Source organism: Pinus tabuliformis, chromosome 4_1 (assembly GCF_031772625.1).
Source record: "Pinus tabuliformis cultivar Carrire ecotype Pingquan chromosome 4_1, CPIR1, whole genome shotgun sequence".
Taxonomy (NCBI): Eukaryota; Viridiplantae; Streptophyta; class Pinopsida; order Pinales; family Pinaceae; genus Pinus; species Pinus tabuliformis.
This window is the reverse complement of record NC_142303.1, coordinates 763,875,354-763,893,319: the sequence shown is the minus strand read 5'-3', so window position 1 is coordinate 763,893,319 and position 17,966 is coordinate 763,875,354.

The window sequence follows — 17,966 nt, the reverse complement described above, 5'->3', positions numbered from 1 at the left end:
AAAATATTTGTAGTCTAAATGGGAAATTGTGTGTCAAATTCCAAGAATATTCTCTCCCATGGGTTCTATCAACAATAATATTGCATCGTCACTTAGGTATTTGATGAAACCTCTCTAATGGCCCATCAAATTACACAACAGATAATGGGAGCTCTTCCTTCTGCCCTCCCTCAAATAACACCACCATATCCAAGACTTAACAAGGCATGGTGAACTTTGGCATGGTGCGACATCAATTTATATAGAATCTAATGGAAGAAAGGTTTCCTCTTAGGTTTTGTTAATCATGGGACCACACAGCTATGGGGACCTTCGATCAAAACTCTATGACAAACTAATGTATCCTCTGATGGAACCATGAGATCTAAAAACCTTGCCACACTTGAAACTACCATAACTTCTAATCCCTTAGGATATTTGTAAGCCACCTTAAACTATTGGAAATGTCTCTTTGAGCACTATTGATATATGAAATTTAAAAAATACATTTGAGCAAGTCTCTTGTAACCAAATTTCATTCAAAGGTAGGCCATTAGAAACTTTATCAACAACCTACATCCACCACAATAATTTACAAACATATACAAACCTCAAACACACATTAGTGACTATTTGACATCAATGACAACCATGAAACTCTCCATCAAGTTTTCCTTGCAGTAGACACTACTTGTCATCAATGACTATTCATTTGAAGTCAATGACAACACTTTTCCCAAGATAATTAGTTTCCACTTTGGTTAGTAGTATGAGGGATTCATGCCACTCATTTCACTACTCAACAGTTCCTGAAGAGTTTTAGAAGTTATTTCCTTTCATGACATTCAATCAAGCAAATGATTGTTCCATCTAAGCATGCATGCACTCAATGCACCAACCATATGTACCATCTTGATTCATGATATGAATGTTATGACCAAATCATATCATAGTAATTCATGGATGGATAATAAGGATTCTAGTGATCTTGATACATTGAAGGATTATTTCCTTTGTCATAAACCACTAGGTACTAATGGAAAATTTATTTTCATATATCAATAAGTCGATATAATTCTCACAATGACTAGGAAAAACCAATCTTCTAACTACATTTTCCTTATCAACAAGCTCAAAATTATATGGTGGAATCACTAGTCTTAAGCTTATAAGCTGTTGGGATAATACTCATAGACTCATGAAGACAAATGTAGTCCCTACATTTACTTCATACCTCTCACATTTTCATGTAATGTCTCAATGCATTACCAAACCTATTTTATCTCATAAGTGTACTATTCATTCATTTAATTTTTGTTCAACATGGAAATTCAATGCATACACATATTATTGAGACTTATAAATCTTTACGTGTTGAAAATTGTATTCCTTAACCGTGCTCATTCTTGGCCATTCACACAATACATGCATTAAATTTAATAAACAAAATATATCAAATTTAGCTAAAAATAATTCTTACCCAATTCCTTTACATGGATCCTTTAAAATAATTTAGCTAAAATCCTTTCATGGATTCCATGTGGATCCATTTATTATTTTCTTAACCTGCATCTACTACTATTGCCTTAATCATTCATAATTGTTCTGCCTCATTAAAATTTCCATGAAGTTCATTCTCATGTGACTATTGGAAGACACCCTCCCACCCCCTTATGTTATTTTTAGGTAGTGGAAGGTGTTTCTTTTATTTAACCTAACCTGCATGTTCTTATTAAATAAATGGATTACAAATTCCTTTTACCCAAGGTTAGAAAAGTTAACTTTTGAATACACCATTGTGTTAAGCTCGTTGTGAACTTTATGATGGTATAAAATTTATTAGAATCCGACAGTTGGATCAAAAGTTACAACAATTAAAGTTTGATTAATAAACCCTCACCACATCAACAAGTACTACCACGTGGTGTTTCCACGCCAAATTATGACCTAAACATGGTTTTCTAGTTCATCGTGCCCCACCCCTTCATGCCAAAACACAAAATAGTGTAATTCCCATGAGGGCCCACAATGCGAACTTTGCACCAAGTGACAATAATATTTCTATTTCATAGCTCCTGTCTTCTGGGACTACCATAGAGTGGCACACCCATTCAACTCCTAGGGGAGTTTACATGAATATTTCATGTCAATTGCCAATCTTGTTTCTTATCCCCCAGATCCTCTTAATCACGGCTAAACTGTGTAGTACACAAGACTTGAGACCCTGTGATTGCAAAAATGTGGCCTCTGCCACATATGTGAGCCCCATCAACATCACCATGCAAGGTGGAAACACTAGACCTTGTTGCATGGCTTCCTTTCCACATCACTAATATTATGTGTTCTGTTGAATTCATGTTAACATCATATTGCCACATGCCCCCTTATGATGATGTTATATGTCACTAAAAAAAAGGCCACTTGGCTATCTGATAAGGTCTTTGGAACCTACCATGTGTCATGGCACCAATTTTCCATGTCCTCACTATCTCCACATCATGCTACCACCTCAACCATAGCTTGGGTCTCATCAATGTCTCATCTCCATGTGCAAAAAGATCACTTCCCACTATAATGACTTTTGGGGTGCACCATGGAGCCCAGTATATGGAACCTACATGTAATCATGCGCCAACTCCTTCCCATTGCAACACCAATATGAAAACCCCATAGGGATTGTGACTATGAACAATATTTATTCACATTACTCGACATATGTAATTTTTATCTCATAGCTCACATCTCCCAGGGTCACATCAAAATGACAAGCCAACCCTGCTCGTAGGTCGTGAACTAAGAATCCCTTTATCCGATGATGAAAAGAACCCACCATTGATCCCTTCAACACTTAGAGACCTTTCCTTATGTGTTTATTCCTCACATGTCATGGATATTGGCTAATTTCTTAGCCTATGGGTTTAACCCTAAAGCATGATTCCATCAACTCTGTTGTGCACTCATACTACATGGCTCTTGCCCCTCATAATAGTCATTTCGAGAAGTTATTTAAATGAACCTCCAATCATTAGAGTTACTAGCCTTCTTGGCCTCGATTCCATGCCTCTCTATCACTTTTTGTTGTAGCAATAATTAGTTGAGCCCAACGATATGTGCTGGTATCCTCACCCCTTATAAGGTCAATCAGTTTCCACACAAGCTTATAAAAAGATATAAATACACACATACAACTAGTCATGGAAAATATTACATTTTAAACTCAGTAACAACCACACTGGACTTTGTTGATCCATCCATATAAAATCCACAATAAGAATACTCAACACATTAAAACAACACACTTCCAATCACAGAGACCTCGTACTATTTAAAATGTGTGTATTATGGAATTCGCACACAACATGATCATATATGACTTCCCTAAACATCCATCTGAGTCATGCAATCACTTATGAATATACCAACAGCATAGGAATTTCCAAATCTCTCATATCATGAGAATGAGAATGCAAGAAAACTCACAATCTTTATCAACAACACTAATCCACGTTAGGCAAACATGGTCACAACCATGAGAAGCCTAGACCTTCATTATATAAAGATAACTAACACTTAATTCATCGACATGTTCAAGCAATACCATTATTTGCAAATGAGTTCATGAAGCGTTATAGCTCCAAATCTCACTCTTATGGTTTGTGATGCTGTACTCATGGCCTAGGGCAACCCCTCCTTCCAGACCTAGTCCTAAAATTTAAAAAATAGTGTTTTATCCCTTATACGCGACATTGCCCTGAGTTAAACGCGTGTATACGCGGGTATGTGTATAGCCAACCCGCGTGTATGTATTAAAACACTTAAAAAAATATAACACTCCTTATTTTCGGGCAGAGATCGCGGGTTTTACCTGCTGATCACCTGTTAGTGCCCGTGGCCCAACTGTTCCCAACCAACTCCTAACTAAAAAACTACTTTGGAGATGGTATAAAAAGACCTCAAAGGGAAGGCCTAAAGGAGGAGAGAATAGAGAGAAAGGTTATTATGCTGAGATTTTTCCCTTGACCAGGTCTGAAGTCCCTTGTGCCTTCTGCACTTCCCCCATTTTGTACAGGAAACCTTTGTTTCCTTGTGTGTTGATGTTCATCCACCATTTATGACATCATGGAGAGAGTCATGGAAGGAGTTTTGTTAGAGGCTTGAAGCTGGAACGGATCCGAAAGGAAGCTTTGCTTGGAGCCTGCTGAAGGTGATTCAGGTGAACATATTCCTTTTTATGTACTTTATTTGTCTATAATAAAATAAACACATGTCTTGGTTCCCGAAATGAATCTTCTTTATGTTAATGATAGTCTTAGAATTCATATGTAAATGGTTGTTTGGATTTCATAACTAACTACCTTTCTTTATAACATGAAGATGGTTTCTTTATAAGTTTTTGTCCATGTACTGATGTGTTCTTTGAATTGGTTGTTTTGCAGGACAAAAGAGAAGAAGGGAACTCCAAGAAGGGTTTGGACCCTAAAGGCCTTCTCAAACGTAGGACCAAAGGTACGTACCCTTATCATAGAATTTGCTTACAATAGCATAATGGCTGTATGAATGCATGTTTCTTTGAATAGATAGCTTTCAGTCTGCTAGGGTTTCAACCCAAAAAGCCCTAGGGGAGTAATTCCCTCTATCAGAATTTGTGACTCCGCTGGGGACAACACTTTTGTTGTTCCTAGTCTGGGTATTTTTCAAGCCAATAAGGGCTCAGCTTCCTTGTCTGCTTGTTGTTACTGTCTGGTCTGTTTTTGAACTTTAAGTTTTGCCAGTTTCTTCAGTTTGTTTTTTTTATTTTTCTTGAAGCTTTTCATATACGTTGTTTTTCTTAGATACAGAGGCGTATATATGCTTGTTTCTTTGAGTGAACCCGCGTATACGTAGGTTTCCTCAAACACAGTCGCGTATACACGCAATCTTTACTTAAGTACAGTCGCGTATATATTGCAATTTTCAAGATTTATAAATCTTTTTAGTCTCTGAAGGTTTGTCTGGTGGTTTGAGTCGGACTGAAGCAGTCATTTTCCAGTATCAGTTATTTGTTTTACAGCGAGCATCTCGTTCTGAATTCTCTCTGATTATAAGGAGTATTGGTCTTGTTTTTGTTGATTGCAAGCGTCATCGTTTTTGGCTAAAGCACGCAAGATTTCTTGCTAGGAATCTTGGCTGCTCTGTTTCATCAGGGTAGGAAGATTGAATTCAATCTTTGTGTTAATCTTGATTTTGGTGACTTTTTGTTTGCTTGACAAAACCGCTTTTTGTGACCATCCACTTCTTTGTTTCATGAAAGTTGTTGATTAACACTTTCTTGGAATTTGTCTTTTTGATCTTTTGGTTTTCATTGCCAAAGCTTTCATTGCTGCTTTTGATTGTTAAGAGTGATTTCAAGCACATTTATTTTTGTTGAGTTTTCATCCATTGAGTGGTGTTGATTCGCAAAAGTGTTTAATTGCCTATTCTTCAATCACAAGTTTCAGTGTTGTTGAGAGCATTTTTGAAAAGACTTTTTTGTTTGTTGCTTTGAAGAAAATCTTTTGAAAATCTTAGTTTTGCTTTCTTGAACTTGCTTTTCATTTGGTTTCCTTTTAGTGAAGTGAAAGTGCTTTATGTTTGTCTTAGAACTTGTTTTTAGTGTTTAGACGAAATGAATGGTAGCATCTCATATTCCATCTAGACATTGTAAGTGGCAAGATAAAGATTGATAAGCAAGCAACTTTCATTTTTGTTTTTAGAGTAGTTTTAAATCTTGCATCCACATATAGTTGTTGCATTAGGATAGATTTGCATCCCCTTTTTAGGCATATATAGCTTTGTTAGCTTTTGTGAGTGTGAAGTGTGCATCAATGAAAAGAAAAGGAAAATTTGTTTTATAAGAAGTACCTCTGAACCCTATAGAAATTGCTCTTCATCGAAAAACGAAAAAGTGCATGTGCATGTAGTTAAGTTTTTATTAATTTCTTTTGCGTCAAAAAACACCACTAGTTTCACTTCCGTTACCTTGTGACTTAAAGAACAGCCTAATAAAATCAAGCGCTAACTAAAATTCACTAGAACTTTTTGTTTTAGTCAGTTACACCAACAAGATTAGGATTTTAGGGCCTTGGATTAGGCGAGTGGAGAGTTAACTCTCCAAGGCCATATAAACATCAAACATAGGAGTCTGAATAACGAGAGAAAATCCAATAGCGTTAGGAAGACCAGGAAAGCTCCGGATCTGGGAGTTAAGCACGAGGGTCTGTGAAGACAGGGAAGAGAGATACCCCCTCTCCTACTTGTCCGAACTTACCTCACGACTGTTCCGCCTGGCTTCTGCGACGAGTTGGTATCCATAGTTGCTACTCCTAGGGAACTACACAGGTGGCTGCGGAGGGGAATCCCATGGCACCTGAGGTTGACGTTGCATCACTCTCGACAGTACTACTGGAGGGCACCCTTGCGAAGCTTGGGGGCTTGCACCGACGCAGGCTGTTGTTAGGAGGTCAGCGTAACTTCCTCTGATACCTTCGCTGATAGGACTGGGCCCTCATCATCCCAGACTATCTTCGGAAGGCCCCTTATTTCACTTTCTTGTATTTTGGTGTCCAGTCTTAATCACCCGGAGCGGAAATACTTGGAATTTGTTTGACTGGCTGTATCTTTAGGGACTTTATAGTGTGTGCTCTGTGCTCCTAGTTGGCCTAGCTTTCAATTTTTTGAGTCTTTAGTTAGATCATAACAAAAAATTCAAAGTGGCTGACCGATCTCCAAGACGGTCTCGAAGACTTCGTGGTCTCTCGCCACCAAGTTTAGAGCCTTCTCCTAGAAGGCGCAAAGGCAATACTACCGGTGGGTTCCGTCCCACGCCGGTTGACGCATCAGGGATTTATCCTCCTCTCGGGGGCATTAGCGGCCAAGCAAGGCTTGGCACTTCTGAACAAGAGAGGGACACTCCAGTCCTTTCTCGAGTTCTCTTTCAAGCGGAGAATAACATAGAGGTAGAAGAACTTTCAGAGTCGTTAGCGGCTCCAAATTCTCCACTACCATCTAATCATCCAGACGTACTGCAATACGTTGGGACTCCGACGCATAAACCGTCAAGTCTAGGTTACGCTACGCGCTTACCATCGATGACCACTACTGGAAGCATGGCTTCTACAAGTGCTACGACTATGCAAACCCCAACATCGGTGCAAGGGGGAGGAACCATTTCCATCTCCTCTGCTTCCTTGTTTGGATCTTTTGCTAGCACATCTATAGTTGGGTCTACCTCCATTCCGTCCACGAGTGGAAATGCCCAAACCAATGCTTTTGGTACTGGATTCTTCCCATTTGGCACCCATTCACAGGGTATTCCATCGGTTCCGTTTAGTGCCGCTACGTCCATGATGGGCGGATCGGCTTCATTCCAGGGTTTTCCTTTTGGAAGTGGTCATATACCACATTCCAACCCGACGGTAGGATCCATGCCTTTTTCTTCTGTGGGACAAAGTAGCAATCCTTTCCAAGGTTGGAATAACCCTGGGGTTAGTAGCGCGGGAACTGGGAATCCGTTTATCGGCCAACAAGGGAATAGGCCGTACTCCACGGTTAGTATGTTTCAAAGTATTCCTCCCCTTGCTTCGGCTTGGAATCCGTATCAGGGGTTATCAACTCCCTACAATCCTTTAGGAGGAAACTTTGCTGGTTATGGAGGTTATACGGCCGGAGTTGGTCAAACTCCGAATTTTGCTGGACCACAAGGCTTGCCTTTTGGTTCAGCCGGTTCTACTGGTTACTTCGGGCAGCCTGGTGCCTCCCAAATTCCAGGACAATCTTTTCAGAGCTTTGGGAGTTCTGCCCAGTCTGGGTGGAATCCCCAAGGTCCTCCTAGGCTTCCGTTTCTGGCAACATTAAACTTGCCAGATCTCACTAAGTTAACAAATGACCCAATCAAGTACAATCCGGCCTGGCCTCCAGTCCCAACCAAACTCCCTTCGGACATTCCAAAATTCGAAGGGAAGAGTGGCGAAGACCCAGGCGACCATGTAACCACATTCCATTTGTGGTGCTCATCTAACTCCCTTATCGATGACTCGATTAGGTTGAGACTCTTTCAGCGCACCTTGACTGGTAATGCGGCCAAATGGTATATAGAGTTGCCAGGGGGCAGCTTTACATCGTTCGCTGACTTAGCCAATATTTTCTTAAATCACTTCCAGTTGCCTGTCCGCTATGATGCCGGAACTGAACTTCTAGCCACCTTTCGTCAGGATAAGGCAACCCACATTTCTGACCATATTCAGGAATGGAGACGGAGAAGGAGGCTCATTAAAGCCGAAATCCCTACGGAGTACTGTCTCGAGTGGTTTTTGAAGTCTTTACAACCCGAGATCTCCAAGGATGTCTCCATGTCTGGGGTCTATTCTGAGGAGCAAGCCATTTTTAGGGCCCAGCAATTAGAATTGATCTACTCTCAGTCTGGGATCCTACAAAAGTACTTGCCAGATGCTCCTGGATCTAAGGTTGATGTAGCTAAGTTGAAGCCAGGTCCGCACGCGGATGGTATCGTCGGGTCAGTAGACACAACTACAGTGAACTTGTTGAATCAATTGCAGCAGTTGTCCTTGCAAGCTGCTTCTAACAACCAAGTCACATCGTCTAATCCCCCCGCTTCCCAAACTTCTTCAATAAATTCCGTCCAATCTGATAACCCCAAAGGAAATCAAAATTCCAATGGGAAAAAGAAAGGACGAGGTAAGAAAAAGAACCAGGATGGGAAGCCTGATGCAAATAAATCTGGCAACAACGCCGGTGGTGGTAGAAATGAGTCGAGAAAGAAAGTCAAGTTTCCATGCAAGTTGTGCAATGGAGACCATCTAACTCATCTCTGCCCCAAGATTCAAGACGCTCAGTGCTTGTTAGGGCAGCAAGGAACTTCTAGTTCTCAGGCTGTGTTAACCAACCCTTTTCCCCAAGGGCAGCAACTTCTTGCTGGCGCGAGTTCAAACCCTGGTACCTCCGCAGGGGGCAACCAAGATGGGGACAAGTCATCAAATGTTTTCATGATGGGTGCTCACGCTAATGTGACCACACGGTCACGCGATTATGGTGAAGGTGAAACTTCCAAGGGTAAATCAGTTCCCGAAACTAACAACCCACTTCATATTGAGCGACCTTCTGTTGAGACTATACCTCAGGTGCCGAAAGGTTCCGCTAAACGCGCGACTATCAACCCTAATATTAGGGCAGCTCAGAATTACTCCATTGTTGAGGATCTAACCCAGAGTCCATGTGCTATGTCCGCGTTAGAGGTTCTCCAGTCATGTCCTGCTCAACGAAGTGCCTTGCTATCGGCAATGGGGGTAGTAGATCCAAGTAATTCCTTAGCTCTCACTTTTGATATGAGTAATGTCAAAAAGAGACTTCCTCATCACATGGCTTCCCAGATAAAGTCTACCTACCAGAAAACGAATATTTTTCGGACGGTTGTAGATGAGGGAGCTTCCACGTGTGTCATGTCTATGTCATGCTGGAAGGCCATTGGATCACCGTCGGTTGTTCCTTCACCCACCCTATTGACAGCATTTGATGGTCATTCTCATAGGCCATACGGGATTATCCCGGCCTTTCCTATATGTGTTGGAGGGAAGGTCGTTAATATTGAAGTAGAGGTCATAGATGCTAACCTAGACTATAATCTCCTCTTAGGAAGGAACTGGGTATACGAGATGGATGCCGTTGTTTCGACTCTATTTCGTGTCATTTGCTTTCCTCATGAGGGGAAAATCGTTAAGGTTGATCAGTTGGACTATTGCCCAGTTGATCCTCAAGCAAACTCTGACTCTACTATTCCTTTAGTGGGTAACCCCCGTCCACCTACTGAGAGTCTAGGAGTCGGGATGTACTCTTCATTGATGGGTACGTTTAATCTTCCCCCTCCTATAGCTGGTATAGATACAATTTCATCCTCCAGGGATCCTTTACGGAGAGAGTTTGTCCAAACTCCTTATTCTTCGAATCCTGGAACCTTAGCTTCATCTGTGACCACATCAGGTGACGACAAGGTGGGTGGAATAGAATCTCTTATATCTACAGTAGAACCTAGATGTGAATCTATCGATAACTCTGTAGATAACCATTCTACTCCTTCCTCTGGGAAGGAAATAGATGGTGATGTGGCTCATTTTCGGACCCTTGATTCCACCTCTGCATCGGATTGCTCGGATATTGTTTTTCCATCGGACGAAGCGATATTCGAAGCAATGACGGCTGTAGATCGACCGTTGGAAGATTTACATCGTCGGTTACACTTTCGTTCCCCTGTGCATGAAGTCGAATCTCGGTCCTCTAGTTCGACTAGTGATGTTTGTACGGCCCCTTTGGCTCCAACACATTCATTTGCCGAAGAGAGTATATTGATTGGTTCGATCATCGTACCTATAAACATCCCTAGGAGTAAGTTGGCAGAGCCCCGAAACGGGCTCTACCTAAAGAAGTACTTTGCTTAGTTTTGACCAGGCAATGGCTTCTTTGTATTTTATGTATATTTGTACATATATCATCAAGAGTTTTCTGATATCAGCACTTTTTGGTCTGCTGTGATAGGTGTTGATGGATGATTTGGTCTATTTTGGGTTCGCCGATGGTGCTAGTCGGCACACTCGGAATCTTGCTTCCGCAGCTTAGGTACTCTATTATCCAACTGGTCAATTGATGGCATCAAGAGGCATGTGCATCGGTCCTGCTTCAAACAATATGGCCGAGTATACTGCTGTTATTAATTTATTATCCGAGGCAATCTCTCATGGGATCGACTCGTTGGTAGTATATCTTGATTCTCAATTGATAGTGTCTCAATTAAATAACATTTATCGGGTACGGGATCCATCTTTATATCGCCAGTATTTAAGGGTGAGGTTGTTGCAAAGATCATTTACTTATATTAATTATTTGCATATTCCAAGATCTCATAATTGGTTAGCTGATTCTATCGCTAATCAAGCATTAGACTGGCATATCAATCATTCATCACAATAAAATCAAGTATCAAAAAGTCAAACTGTATATATATATATATATATATATATCGTAAAACGTCTCGAGTGTACATATGTGTGTCCAAAAAATATACAAAATTGGGACTCAAATGCCCATAATCATGTCCGGCATATCTAATTCCTCGGCTCAGGATGAGCGTCTAAGTATGTCACTATAGCATTGGCCACGCGCTGAAAAATGTGAACCCAGTCATGTGGCATGCCAACCATATGACGCTGCATATCCTCAGGAAGGTCCTCTATGACGGCCATCGGTACTCGGCAGCTCAATCTCGCCAAGTGTCGCTGGACGTTGTTCAGAGTCCGTTCTGTATCAGCAGCCGCCTCTTCGGCTCCTCGGCCGCGCCATCCATGCCGCGGGAATCCATCTGGTCGTACCGGCCCGATGTCTGGAACATGATCATCATATTAGTCATTTGAATCTCATCAAAAATATTTTTCAAAATTCATCATTATATTTGAAAAATCCAAAAAATCATAAAATCAAAAAATCTTACCGATCTCGCCCCATGCTGCATTCGGTGGTAACACTAGGTCAGGATCTCCTCGGAAATCCAGCCCAGCATAGGGGTAGTCATCCATGGCGATGATCTGTTGATCCCACCAGGTGAAGAAGTCATCGTCGAAGGCAGTCCTTGGGACCTCCCCACCCCCCAGACGTTTCATCAGATCAGCCCACCGGCCCATGCGTGGATCACGTGGGGTGCTGATGGAAACTGCTACCCTGGGGCGGAGTGCGGGAACCTTCTCGAAAAAGAAAGTACACAAGATGCTCCCATATCCAAAGTTTTAGTCTGACCCCTTCTGATAGAAGTGAGCTGGCTCTTCATGTTGGCCAGAAGAGGAGTACACCAGTTGGACACAGTAGTGAGACAGTCAACTACCACGCTCATGTTTTGCCATGACGCCTGATGCAGAGAGGATGACCGTTCACCCGAGCCATGGTAAACAGGATTATCCTAAGTGATAAACTCGCCACATGTGTGATGGAAATCTGGCTCCCAACCTTCTTGGGATGTCCCAGGCAGTATATCTGTACGTAATCCTCTATCGAGAGGGCACTTCGTGTCCTGCCCCGGGACTGTACTACCTCTCCCCTTCGGGAAAGGCCCGTGATAAAATAGATATCCTCCACTTCTACCCTGAGCGGCATCTGATCGATCATAAAAGCTTCCTCATCGACATCCCAATAATCAATGAGCATCTCAAGCAGACGCGTGTTCGCTTTCATATTTGGCAATTTGAAAAATTTAAGCAAACTGCATCCCCGTAGGGCATCTAATGCTTCTGGACTGTTCATAACTTCATTGTCTACCGCTGCATGCTCTCTTTCACGCCACGTGACAGGCATCCTGAGAAAAATTTGATTCAAAACCGTTAGATTTTTTTTAAAATGGTTCGCGGCGTATACGCGGGTTCCTGTGCACACAGTCACGTATAGGGCCCGCGTGTATGCAGGTTCGATATTACCAACCCGCGTATACGCCGCGAGGAAATTTTGGACAAAAGTTCAACGGTGAAACATCAACAAAAAATCCTAAAACCTGTCACAATCAATTGCAAGCTAAGTATAAGAGTTACCTGGAGGTTTTCGACGAATTTGAACGGTTGAATCTGGCTGTGGGAAGTTTGCTCCTTTTGCTCCAAATCCTTTGCTCTCAAACTCAAATGGTAAAAATGGTGAGTCCAAAATGCTTTTTATAAGTTTTGAAAATGTAAAAATTTTTCAAAATTTTATTTTGTTTGGCCTCATGTGACTTTTAACTTGGGAGCTTGGAATGTCGAGATTGGTCTGTTTTTCAGGACATTTTGGACGATTTTCAATTTCGAGACGGTTCCATGACTGTTGACCCGTCATGGCAGGTATCGTGTTCTCACTGGCATATAGGTTAGGAACACCATTTTTTCCGTTGCATTATGCATACTAGCCTCCATTTGACCGATACAACTGCCATAAGGTCGATCCCATCGTGTTATGATTCGTAAGCCATCTTCACTCGCCGATTCTTTAAATCATGACACGATGGTAGAGCCATCCTTTACATGGGCATCCTAGTTAGCACCTCACTGACATTTGTTGCCCATGATGCTCTGTTTTGAGTAGGCTCGGGAGTCCTCTGTAGTCCCGCCATGACTTATGCGTTGAAGACTCATTCCTCTTAGCTTCTCCGCTTTGTTCTGGCCATATACCCTAGAGGCTCCTTTGTGTTGAGTTGTACTACTGCATTGCATGTTGACCACTTGCACCTTTTGGCCTAGAGCCGGCTTCACTTGGACTCGTGTTTAAGCCAACTTTTGACCATGACATCTGCAAAATCAACCTTGCATACCTTTGACTTCTGCAGCTTGACACACCTTGATCTGTGGAAGGAACATACCTTTGAGTGTCACTGACCAGTTTTCACCTCCCTGCATTGAGCATAGGAACGTTCCTTTCCCAGGAACTAGATCATCTGTTTCACCGACACTCGTTCTTTCCACTATACCATAGCATTCTTTTATTCTTTTTCCAGCTTAACAGAAAAAGACAAAAAAATTAAATATTCCAAAAAGAGCGGGAACGGGACATTATTTCCATTTATTGTTGGCAGCTAGAGTCAGTCGTGTCGCCCTTGAACAAAGCACTCAAAACAAAGTCTCCTCCGTATGGGTGGGATTTAGTTTGACTTAGGTACGCCATAACCTTGTTATTGAGTCAATTCTCCACCGATTGGTTATCTCTTCCAATCATATGGAGGGTTCGTTCGTGCCTCCTGCATGGCGAACTTATACAGAGTCATCATATGCTGCCACATAGTCACATTGAGTCGTGCTTTTGTTCAAGGGAAGTTAGCCTGAGTCGGCCTCTCTGCGGTGTCTCTTGACTCATTTTTCAGTCGGCCATCCCTGGTTGTCAGTGTCATGTCTATCATCACATCAGTTATATTGGTCCTTTACTCGTGCCAGTTTGAGAAGGTCCCCATTGACTTCTTGCTGGCGGGTCTTGTCCTTATCGACGACGACATCTTGCTCTGAGGACAGGCCTAGAGCTGCACCCTGGCCCTATTTTCATTATTGATAGGTTACCTTGTGCTCAGCATCGATCAGTATCATGGGTCTTTGACTAAGTGGTTTCCCTTGTGTTCGACATCAGCATAAATTATCACACATTGGGATTCGTGCAGTACCTTGGTTTCCATTTGACCCTATTGGTGGATACCTCGCCTCTGTGTCAGCTTTCATTATTGGTTGGTTCAGAGGGTTTTTGTCGTGCGCTAGCCACATCTTGTGTACGCCAGAAACGTACTTCGGTTGGGTTACTACATCTTTTTCGTCTGATTCCTTCCACATTATTGGCCTACGGGTTACACTCGCGCTAGATTGATGAAGGATGCCTTAATGCCTTCCTTCTAGCGGATCTTTCCCTATCGACTCCGACTCATTGCTCTGGGGCAAAGATCTAGAGTCCATTTGGCAGTACCTTGGGGTTTGCAGTCATTAGTGGCAGATCCTTCGCTATCGACAGTGGGAAACCATCATTGTCTCCTGATCGATAGATCCTTACAGGTGTTCGACTCCAGCTCATCTATTCACACTTGTTAGATTGTACTGGGTACCTTGACGCTCATTATCATTATCGGTGAGTAGTCTCGCGTTTGTTAACGGTATACATCAATGACCGGTAATCAAACGATTTCTCACATGGTCGACTTCAGATCATTTATTCCCATGGTGTAGAAATGTACCACGGCGGTCGGTGAAGACCTCAGGTTGTATCAGCATTCATTGGTTCACTTGACAGTTGCTCCTGTTGCTGCTAGTTGATAACACTCCACTTTATATGTTGCAGTCAGTCATGGCGACATTCTATATGCTGGCACCTGAGTTTGCAGTGTAGTACCATCCTATTCCATCATGTTCAGTTGGTACCTTTTGGGATCAGTCTTTGATATCAGTGATCCGTTGCATCTTTCAGCATCATTGACAGTCTTATATGTGATATTCAGACATGTACTTGTTCATTATGATGAGATGATCCATTATGTATCTTTCAGTCATTTATACTTGTATACTTAGTGGATCCGCTTGTACTTGATATGCGGACATGCTTTACTTTTTCTGAGCATGGGTATGCTCGCCTCAGACAGTGTTTCTTTCTGATCTCCTTTGGTGGCTTGGCAGGCTGAATTCTGGTGAAGTCCTCCTCAGTTTTTGACAGACTTCCTTTCCATGTACTCGCATAATATATTTCGGCCATCATGTACCCCTTCTGACCTCATATATTAGGGGGCATCTGTTATAGCTCCAAATCTCACTCTTATGGTTTGTGATGCTGTACTCATGGCCTAGGGCAACCCCTCCTTCCAGACCTGGTCCTAAAATTTAAAAAACAATGTTTTATCCCTTATACGCGACATTGCCCTGAGTTAAACGCGTGTATACGCGGGTATGTGTATAGCCAACCCACGTGTATGTATTAAAACACTTAAAAAAATATAACACTCCTTATTTTCGGGTGGAGATCGCGGGTTTTACCTGCTGATCACCTGTTAGTGCCCGTGGCCCAACTGTTCCCAACCAACTCCTAACTAAAAAACTACTTTGGAGATGGTATAAAAAGACCTCAAAGGGAAGGCCTAAAGGAGGAGAGAATAGAGAGAAAGGTTATTATGCTGAGATTTTTCCCTTGACCAGGTCTGAAGTCCCTTGTGCCTTCTGCACTTCCCCCATTTTGTATAGGAAACCTTTGTTTCCTTGTGTGTTGATGTTCATCCACCATTTATGACATCATGGAGAAAGTCATGGAAGGAGTTTTGTTAGAGGCTTGAGGCTGGAACGGATCCGGAAGGAAGCTTTGCTTGGAGCCTGCTGAAGGTGATTCAGGTGAACATATTCCTTTTTATGTACTTTATTTGTCTATAATAAAAGAAACACATGTCTTGGTTCCCGAAATGAATCTTCTTTATGTTAATGATAGTCATGTTTAGAATTCATATGTAAATGGTTGTTTGGATTTCATAACTAACTACCTTTCTTTATAACATGAAGATGGTTTCTTTATAAGTTTTTGTCCATGTACTGCTGTGTTCTTTGAATTGGTTGTTTTGCAGGACAAAAGAGAAGAAGGGAACTCCAAGAAGGGTTTGGACCCTAAAGGCCTTCTCAAAAGTAGGACCAAAGGTACGTACCCTTATCATAGAATTTGCTTACAATAGCATAATGGCTGTATGAATGCATGTTTCTTTGAATAGATAACTTTCAGTCTGCTAGGGTTTCAACCCAAAAAGCCCTAGGGGAGTAATTCCCTCTATCATGAAGAACCGTCAATTCCACCTATATAAATATATACATATATATTACATTACCCCCCTAATGATCCATGACTAAGTAAGCCTTCCTTTTTCTCAGCCACTACATTCAAACCTAATCCATCACTATTGTGCTCTGAAACCCCATTACAATAGCACCAAAAATTATTCCACAATGGTCTTGAGTCACCCTCATTCCCTTGGACATATCCACGCACAAATGCAGTATTTCAAGTATTGCTCCAAAACCAAGAGACAATAATCAACTATACCACAAGGACCCATATTAAATAATGATAAAAAATATATAGCCCTTAAAATAGTCCAATGTTAATAGTGCATAACATAGAGATCCTCTAGTAATAGTAACATTTAATTTATGGAAATTCAAACTTCGTGATAGCTTAACTTAGGTTTTCGACATTCACACAAGACATGCAATTAACCTTGCATCTTAGGGAGTATAACAACGTATAGAGGAAGCTACAAGCCTCTAAGATATTGACAGTGATCATGCAACACATTCATCATAAAACATACATGAATACTCATCTCTTGATTAATAATGGTAATACATCCAATGCTATATAGTAACAACATTAAGTATTCAAGGAAATCAATATACAAACAACACTTATATTATAATCTATGAATGATTAGCAACTAGGAGGGGGACTTCAACTCTCCACCTAATCGTAGGATAGATTCATTGTAATGTTTCTTGCAGCTAATTACCACCAAGACAAATTCAAATTCTAAGGATTTAAGTGATTGAGGGTATTCACACCATTAATCAATCAAAAAGGAACTCAAGAGGAGGAGTCCACTACTTAGGTGGTCTATCATCTACTCCCAAGTAAAGAACACCACAGTGACTCCCTCAGACTCTCAAGAATCAATCATAGGTGAATCAAGAAAGGATTCGGGGAAGGTTCTCTCAATCTAGAGGTCTCATTACACTCCAAGGTTTTTCTCAGCCCCAAAGCACAAGCACCGAGTGAATTAGCCATTCCCTATGCTCCTCATTCCTACACTATTGTTTCCCTTGATCCATTGTTTTTCATCTCTCCCTCTCCTTCCCACCTTTCATTCCCCAAAAGAATGAATGATAGTTCCCTTCATGCAGTGGCTCCCCACCTCTTCTCCACTCACATTGTGGGGTACTGAGGTTGTAGTGATGCTAATTTCTGACCCAATTGTTCTCCTCCTATATTTTCATTATTCCCTCTGTTATATCTTCCTTCTTCGTATACCTTTCATGTGTGTTCTTCCCTCAACATGTCTCTTGAGACTAAGGATGGTGTGGTGCATCCTTTTTTTCAATTTACCTTACACCATTCAATGTATGCACCAACAAAGTTATAATTCCATCAAGGAGATAGGTGGGGAGTAATTGAGGTGGTTTGGTTTACACTTAGCATAGTTAACTCTTCCTCCTCAATATTTGAATCCATGTCCACTCCTCTAGAACAGTATTATGTACATTAGTTACAGCTTATAGGGATTTTTACAAGAGAGGTGGTGAAAACTCATACTCATAACTGGCCAGTTATGGGCCTCAAGCCTGCATCTCATCTCCCATAAGGATTAAGCTAACTATCATTTGTGCATGTGAATCGTGCAATATCAAAAAACTCTTTTAGTATGAATCTTTCCGTAGTCACTAATTTGATGTAGATTAAAA